Source organism: Plectrocnemia conspersa, unplaced genomic scaffold (assembly GCF_051122295.1).
Source record: "Plectrocnemia conspersa isolate PC_06_02 unplaced genomic scaffold, ASM5112229v1 ptg000002l, whole genome shotgun sequence".
NCBI lineage: Eukaryota > Metazoa > Arthropoda > Insecta > Trichoptera > Polycentropodidae > Plectrocnemia > Plectrocnemia conspersa.
Window position 1 is genome coordinate 20,097,717 of NW_028277166.1, and position 9,744 is coordinate 20,107,460.

General features: G+C 32.6%; 1 long non-coding RNA gene across 1 annotated transcript; it reads left to right on the top strand.

The window, feature by feature from the left end:
- Positions 1–1,836: 1,836 nt before the first annotated feature.
- On the top strand, positions 1,837–5,957 carry LOC148237998 (uncharacterized). The gene is made up of 2 exons (XR_015812635.1): positions 1,837–4,377; positions 4,591–5,957. It is a non-coding gene; the product is annotated as an uncharacterized LOC148237998 (long non-coding RNA).
- Positions 5,958–9,744: the final 3,787 nt, after the last annotated feature.

Below are 9,744 nucleotides of genomic sequence, written 5' to 3' on the forward strand. Positions count from 1 at the left end.
ATGTTCATTTTTATATTCCTTTTCGAGATTTTTAATTTTCGTTTTTAGTTCATCTATACTGTTAACATAAGTCGGATCGTTCTGGAGTGTTTCGCACTCTTCAATCATATTTGATTCTATTTTTCGTATCAGTGATATCATATGCTGAGTAGTGGTGCTCTGGAAACATTTGTGAACTCTCTTCATCAGCTTCAACGCTACTCCAGTTGGAGTCTTGACGCAGAACAAGGCCGATTTGGAGTCATTTGAGACTTCAAAGTCGAGAACATCGCCACTAAGCAGCTTAAAAGGATGAGCTGGAATGAACGAGTGCTTAGAAACCATATTGGTCGGCTTGACTATTAGCAACTTGGTTTTGTCGTTAATGATTTGTAGCGCGAATACGACGTTTTCCATTTTCTTTATCACGAATGTGTGCTCCAAGTCTATTGAGAAAGAGGCTATGAATCTATAGTCTTTATCAGCTATATTCTTCACCCGAATTGTATAATCGTTCACCAATTTAGAGAGTCGCCTTTTATAATGACATTTCCTATCGTATTCCAAATATTCTCCGTTTTCGTCAATGACGTAGTTTTTGTTATTCATAAAAAAAATCATTTGATTATTATCGAACGTCACCTTTGTTGGAGTTTGGTCGCCTTGGAACTCATTCAGTGTAATTATATGGTAATCGTCTCCAAATAGGTTGACCGAAAAATGACAATCCTGACCGGAGGCCAATATAAATGCTAACGTCACAAGTTCTGCGAGCAGGAACCACGTTCGATACATCTTAACGTACAACAAATTGATTTAATCTACAAGCACGTTATATAAATAGCTAAAGGTAACCAAACATCCCGGTATATATGGGACGGTATCGGATTCAAAAATACTGTTTTAAATGATTGATCTTCTGTAAAAATGGCATATTTATACATTAAAATGGTGGCATATTTATATATTTACTTATATACCAGGTTGTTCCATTAGTCTGCGTCTCGGTCATAATGCGACAATAGCAATTAAAAACATATGTAATGCTATAGGAAGAGATGACGTTAAATTTAGAAAGTGTCAAACATTGTTTTATAAATTTTGTTCCGGGAATAAGGGCGGGTAGTCCTTATAGATTGTTAGTGAGGATATTAGGGCTGCCATCAAAACAGGGCCGAGAACGATACAGAAGCTAGCACAAAAGCTCAACGTGTCGCCTACATCAGTTAACAGACATTTAAAAAATTAGAAAATGTGTTAATTTGCAGAATATGAATATCTCATAAATTGTCTGAGAATAACCTCGCGCAACGAATCTCAATATGGCAATAATTAATGATTCTAGAACAGAAAAAATTGTTTTTGAGTCGAATTTTTACTAAAGATGAGAAATAGATCCTTTACTTTAAAAGGCAGTAATTGGATGGCAATCAACTGCTAGTTGCAATCTCGAGAACAGGATTAAACCACAATAAAATAATGTTATGCATTTGGTGGGATATGAAGGGCATAATTAATTATGAGATATTGAATTATAGGCAGACAATTACGACAGACACACAGTGTGCTCAGCTAATACGCTTAAATTAAAGAAGGGCAATTTTACACTAACACATTACTAAGAAGACGGTATAAAAAATCAATAGATTTTTTGGGAACTCCTTTTTTATCCACCGTATTCTTCAGACATTGCTCCAAGCAACAATCATCTATTTAGGTTCACGAAACAGTTTTTAAGCGAAAAATTTTTTTTTGCAAAAACGGATATAAAAAACGAAATTAAAGAACTTATTGCTTCCAAAAATACATTATTTTTCGAATAAGATATAAAAAAATTGATTAACATGTGGAAAATAATTGTGAAAAAAGATGGAATATGTATAATTAAGTAAAAGTATTACACGTTCAAAAATTGCATACGAGTTGCAATATCTTCGATAACAGTGGATATTGAACAAAATTGTTGATCAAAAACAATACCTATTATCTCATTGATATTTTGATGTTTAAATTTTTTTCACATTTTTTTGCACGACATTGCGCGTTACATCGCTCGATTATTTCTCTAAAAGTTGAACGAGTTGGGTATGAAATATTGCTTCATTCACTATACCCACCAGACATCACCAACAGATTATCAGTTATATAAGCATTTTGAAAACTTATTAAAAATAAGATTACACAACAACCAAGCTGCTGCTTGTATAAATGAATCAATTCTAATGGTGTTTTTTTCGATTTTTAAAATTACTTTACTATTATTTACAGCAATTATTTTTATAGAAACTTAATATCCAGATAGCTCATCATATTATATTAATTTTAAATCTACATTGCATATGAGTCTGGAAATCACTGTGCTTATTCAATTAAAATTATTTGGTAAGACTAAAATAACTGTTTCGTATTCTATCTGTGGAAATATGGTCACCTAAAAAAAGTTCACGGTAAGATAACCCAAGCTGTCGATTAATGTCGGCGTGATGTGACCAATATTAAGTTGCTTTCAGTAGCGTTACTAAATCATAAAACGAATGGTCTAGTAGATTCATAGTCATCGAACTGTACTCATAGTCTAGACAAAAGTTTTGATTACTTGAGAAGAGTCCAGATATGGGAGTCAAAACTGTTCCGAAGAAAATATTTGTTACTTGGTGAAAATTAAGTGTAACTCGGTTGACTTTAATAATCTTCAGAGGTGAAAAGTCTGGAAATGTCTGTCAACCCTAGTTATCAGTTCGAAACGGTTTTATAGAATTGATGAATAAAATAACGATTTGTTTAGTACGTAGTTGTGATATAAATATTTATATTTAAAATACAATCGAGTCAAGGACAGAAAAACCCGTTATCAAAAAGAAATTCTGTTTGATAGAAATTACGTTAATGATAAATGACATATTATTTAAATGGTTTCTATTTATTATGTTATTCTAATATTTAAATTATAGAATGCACATTTTAATAAACTAATCTGAACCGAGATTTTTACGTCAAAAACGGAAATCAATTATTGAATATTTAATACTTTAAAATCCAGAATTTTAATCTTACATTTGCTTACAAACAAAAAAAGCAATAATGCATATTTGGTGGATGTCTATAAGAGGTATCTATTAATAGTTACACAGCAATTTGAACTAAAACCGCTTGATCTTACTTTTAACAAAAAAAGTCAACAATAAATTTAAAAAAAATAACTTGTGTATATTATATATTCGTAAATCTAACATAATTTATTATAAATATGTAGTAACCGTTATTATTTAATATATGGTTCACAAAAGTCTTATAAATATGTATATTACTATAAATATAAAATATAAACTATCAATATGAGGAATAACGAGGGCTTTCTATTTAATTTATATGAGTAATAGGTTTGTCAATCACATTACTAGACCATACAATTATAGTTATTATTTATATTATCTATATCAACCTGCATTGCAATTGACAATAAACAAATGTGTTCAGTAACATTTTTTCATTAAAGTTATCAAAAATATTCTGAAAATTATTGGCAATATTAAAAAAAAAAACATTCGTATTATTTTAATATAATTATATGTACCATGCTTGTTTAATATATATTTATTATTTTGTAATTAACAACATGCCATCTCTTGATGTAGATAAATAGTTATATGTCACCTATGTAAGTAAGTTAAGCATTAAAATGTATTATATGATATATCAGTTTCCCCATTACACAGCTGTGTTGTATTTTCTGAAGAGTCACAAATAAAAATAAGATATAAGTAGGTACTAAATATATAGTATATTAATTAACCGTAAAAAACAACAGTATATAAAACAATAAATAACCTAATAGTTTTATTTTACCAAAATATGCAACGAAAATATAATTATTTAAAAAATAGCAAAATACATTTCTTTTTTAATGAATTTGATAACATTTGGTATTGAGTTTTTACCGTTGTTTCATTGCGTTAATTTTAACAAAATCTACTATTAGATACCATTTTTTAATTAACCAAAATTCAAAATTCCCGCAAATTCACACCAATCATAACCATGGCGGGCATCGATCGAGATTAAAAAGAGCGAGAAAGCAGCTGTTTTTGATACGTGATTGGCCAGCAAGCGTGCAACCCCTAAAGGATATAAGCCCGGACTCTTATGAGGAGAGGGCAGACGGCCGGAGACAGCGGAGAGAGAAACGATCCACCCAGCCAGAGAGCAGCATCTACCAGCAGCCATCAGTCCAGAAGACCAGAAGAAACTCCCGAACCACCAGCCGCTCGAAGAGTCACACCTGACACTCGCCGCACGCAGTCACAAGAGCCCGGAGCATCATCTACCGGCCATCACCACCTGCGCAACCTTCACCGCAGTCTGGAGAAACGTCACGCCGTTAATCGTCGATAGTCGAATGTAAATATAACTTAATAAAATATCTAATAGGATTCACCGAAGAGTCTTGTTGGTCGCGAGGTCAACCACCTCTAGGGCTACGCCCCCTAAAATAGTATATAAGCTAGAACCCTGTCACACTTATTTACTAATATTCGATACATTACTTCCATTAGAACTTACATTCAAAAATTGATTATTGAATATGTAACTAATTTACCACTTCGCTTCCAGCTTGGAAAATATGAGAATTCATCACGAATTTTCGTTTAGGCAAAACTTGCGCCAAACCATCCCAGATTTTGGTGTCAAGAAAAGTCGCCGCTTTCACTTCGACCGTGCGGACTGGTCCAGCCAAGCAATCGCTCTGATTCTTCAAGAGTAGAACTCGATTGCATTCAATTGTTGTGTATAAGAAATATATAGCAAGACTTTGTGATTTCTGGAAATTGAATAGGTTTGTGTATTATCTGTAAATTTTAATTAAAAATAATGTTTCAGTTTGTCACGAATTTATTAGTAACGTTACGAACGTATAACATATATTTTTTAGTTATCATTGTTTGATATTTTACAAGTTACGCTCATCCACAACAGGTGGCTCAGAGGTAGTCGTAGAACTTTCAAGTAAAAGCTCTATGTCATTGTTGATTTCTTGCATTGAATTATTAATACTATCCGCTTGATCGTTGATTTCTTTCTTAAGTTCTAAAAACTTTTTTGATTCAATGCAAATGAGATTTTGTGCCTGTCTCTTTCCTCTTGATTTTACTTCTACCGGTTTTGCTTCATCAAATTTTCCCATATATGTTACCATCTTTTGTTTAGTAGCTCTAATTTCATTTTCAAGCTCTTTTTTTACCTGTTGCAGACTTATTGTAGTTTTCTCTGCATCAGGTGGGTTGTCCTGAATGAATGAACACGTGTCTGTTAAATCCGTTTCCATGTCTCGTAACATCGAAATCACGCTCTGTTCCAAGTTTGCCTTAAAACACTTGTGTATTTTCTTCATCAATTTCAGATATCCGCGGTTTTGAGCGTTCACACTAAATATGATTGAGTCAGAGTTGTCTGCAATGGCGAAATCGATAACTTCACCACCAAAATAATTCAAATGGTGAGCCGGAATAAACTTATGCTTTGAGAGAAATGTGTCGGGCTTTATGGCAAATAACTTGGTTTTGCTGTTTATCATTTGCAAAGCGAATGCAATGTTTTTCATTTGGTCCAATACAAACGTGTGGTCCATGTTGATGTAAAATCTAGCGTCAAAATTGTCGGCTGAAGGAGTTCTCTTCACTTGAATTGTATACTGGTTTTCCACCTTGAGGATTCGCCTTTTAAAAAGCGGTACGCCTTCAAATTCCAAATCTTGCCCAGCCTCGTTAATGAGGTAGTTTTTTCCGTTGCGCGAGTAAAACATTGTACCGTTGTTATAGGCCACTTTTTCAGGAGGCTCGCCATTGAACTGTTTTATCGTAAGTATATGGTAAGTTTCTCCAAACAAGTCAATTGAAAGGGAACAGTCCAATTGGCCAGCCGCGAATGCTAGAAAGCTCACGAGCAGAATCCATGTTTGACGACAATACATTTTAATGTACAAAACTCACTTCACACTATGGCGTACGTTTATATAAATCAGCATAGTTCACAATTAGATAACCCGAATTGTCGATAAGTTTGGCCACTGGCGTGCGAAATAACATACATTCCGATTTCTCGATGATTTTCATTTCTCGGTAAATGAGAATTCTTGACTTCACTTCTCAAATTTTTCGAGAATTCACAAGAAATTTTGATGAATGAAAAAATACACATGCCATCTAGAGTAAAATGAAATAACCTCGTTCTTTTTTTTTTGGTTAAAAAAATTCAGCCGTGGAAAAATTCTTCTTATTTTTTGTTGATGTTGATTTAATCGACAACAAGGCTTCAAATAGGCACTGTAAATGATTTGTTCTCACGCCTGTCGATAAAAATATTTTGAATTATTTCTCCATTAATCCGTACGGTGTTGATTTTCTTACACTACTCTCTGTAAGGCTGAAAGAACATTTTTTTCTCTAAAGTTGCGCAAATGATAAATTTTTAATTTTTCAATAAATTCTAATTTTTTAATTTTGTCACGAGGGTCCTTAGAATTTGTCGAGCCATTAAATAATCTACGAATAATTCATTTCCCCATTTAACATATATCTGTTTTGAAAGAATAACTAAAGAAGTCATTCGATAAAAATATTGAAAATTCTTTGCATGAGCTAAGAGGTAGCTACGCCACTGGATCACTAGATACCCAAAAGTAATAAACAACTCTTTAATCAATTTAATAGTAAATTATAATTATAACCACACTATTCGTAAAGCAAGAAATTAAATTGTATAAATAAATATAGGGGTACAACTAATACGTAGATCAATGTGACCTTATTTGTACTAATAAATAAGCTTCCAATGCAAAGGTTTAATTTTTGAAATAGCCATGTGAAAAACACATTATTATTATTTTCACTGTAAACTGACGACATGTTTATTAATTATTTTAATTTTATGGTTGAAATATCAGCACAATATTTGAACAAATAATAATATATACAAACTCGTCTCGGAAGTAAGGTCTAACAGTGGAATAGAGAGCTCAGAACGAAAACAAAGATTTCAAGGGAACCATATAAGCACATCTGTCCCGAAACGTTAATTACTCGGCGGTGTCGACAATCCGTTAATGATTGGTGACTTTCAGTTACGGGAGAGTCGCGATCGCGTTACTTATTTCTCGCCGTAGCGGCTAGGACGTCAGAGCTTGAGAACGCTCCTCTTGCACGAGCCATCTACCTTCTGTAAAATGATTTCAGCGATAGCTTTGAGGAGTTAGAAAAAAATATGTGAGATAGTGCCCACCTATTTTAGGTGTGCATCATAACTGATTTTTTTCGTTTTAAGTGTTGATTATTGTTTGTATAATGGTCATTATAAAACATTGGTAAAACTTACAGTAAGATTTTTAATATAAATATATATGTGTAATTCAATTTATATGTGGTATTTTATATATGCTAAGCTATAAAAACTGTTCCTAGCTTTTCCCGAGTCTATTTCTGTCATAACCCTTCAAAACTTATATGGACAATAGTTTTTTCAAATTTATATCGTGTCAAGGAGATCGGAATTATTAATTAATATATTTATTTATTTATTTATTAAAAGTATAACCATCGTGACCTGACAGGTAAACCTAATGCGTCACGATAGTCAAAAGTATAAATATATCATAATACATATAAATATATAGTATGCATACATACAATTTCATATACGTATAATTACACACACAATCAAAGCATATAAGTAAAAACATAAAAAACAAGATAAAATAACAGACACAAATCCTCTCAACAGGTGTGCATTGTCCCATACGAACTGAACCAAAACTCCATATGTGCAAGAGAAAATGTCAATATTTCTATGGACAGAATTGAGCAGATGAATAGCCTTAGCCAGAGAAGAGTTGGCAAGTGCTCCAGTTCTAGACTTTACAGGCAAGAATAGTGGACGCGACCGAGAACTATAACCACCTTCAGGAGCCCACATTTGAAGCTGCTTGAGCACTGAAGTGTTGTCTACGATGCCCTTGAGAAAATTCCAGAAGTGTTTAATTACATAAACACTTCTACGAGTCGACAAAGAAACGTATCCCAGGGCTCCTAAAATAAAAGCACTGGGAAACAAGAACGGATAATACCCGTATTCCTTCAAGTATAAATATCGAAGAAATTTACGTTGTACTTTTTCCAGCTTCAATTCATTACATTGATTCATTACGCCTGGGATCCAAATGATGGAGCTAGTTTCTAGTATGCTGCGGACTAGAGTATCATAAAGAGTGCGCAATACTAAAGAATTCCTGAAGTAACGCGCATTTCTCAAGATAAAACCGAGCATTTTTAAGGATTTGCTATGAGTCTCTGCAATGTGCTGGCTAAATTTCCAACGTTCTTCGAAAGTCACTCCTAAATCCTTAGTAAAAGAAAACCTTTCCAGAAAATATCCACCTAGATGGTATGAATATTTTGCCGGCGTTAACGACCTTGAAAATGAAATTGTGTGACATTTCTTTACACTGAAAGGTAATTGGTTATAGCAAGCCCATTTCCATATAGAGTTGAGATCCTCCTGTAGGTCGAGGGAATCAGAAATCGAATGCATTTTCTTGTAAATTTTCAAGTCATCTGCATAAAATAAAACATCTGAATGCTCTATTGCTGTTTCTATGTCATTAATAAACAATAAAAACAACAATGGACCCAAATTGGATCCTTGAGGTACTCCAGTAGTCTTATATCGTTCTGAAAAAGAGTTATTATAGTTGACGAATTGATATCTATTGGTCAAGTAATTTGAGAATAGATTTATGAGATCTTCAGAAAACCCGAAATTAGATAACTTTTTTACAAGTAAAGCATGGTTAACTTTATCAAATGCTTTTTCAAAATCTGTGTATATGACGTCCACTTGTACACCAGAGTCCAATGATTTTGAAACATAGTTAGACAAATTTCATTAGATTAGTGACAGTGGATCGAGATTTACGGAAACAATGTTGTTGGTCGAGAAGCATACACCTGCAATGATTAAAAATGTATTTATGCAAAACAATTTCAAATAATTTTGCAGGTGATGAGATCAAAGCTATTGGCCTGTAATTGTCAATCTGAGATTTGGGACCCTTTTTATGAATCGGAGTGACTTTTGAACATTTCACAGAACACAATTCTGGAAAACAAGAGGATCTCAAAATATAAATATAATTATTATTTTAATAATTATTACAGATTACATTTTACCATATTTCCTAATTTAAGGAATAAATATCGCGATGAATCGTTAAAAATAAAATCAATCTCAGCTCGTGCATAGTGACATAGATTGATTTTAAGGTGTATTGCTGAAATAATGTTTTAGAATTAATAAAATATATTTTTTACATTAATTCATATTAACGTTTTAACGTTATGCAACGTGACAAAGTGCGCCTATAAAAACATCATGATATTGGACCATACATATAAAATGTATTCAATAAAGACTCAAGATATCGACTTTCCAGTACAATTTTAATTTTCAATTACTGTGGCCCAATCGAAGTTTTTTAAATTTACTATGGGCTACACGTTTCAACGAAACTATTTCTTACAGAAAGCGAATTTTGTCTATTAAAACTAAAGTTGATCTTATAGTATTATACATAAAGTTGCAAATGGACCTGATTTTAAGGAATATGAAGATTTTATAAATGAATAGAATTTTACAAAAAATGTCAGTCTATCCAAACAAGGATGGAACATATTTTGCGTTAGAAAAAACTAATACGTCCAATAAGTTGTATGCGTT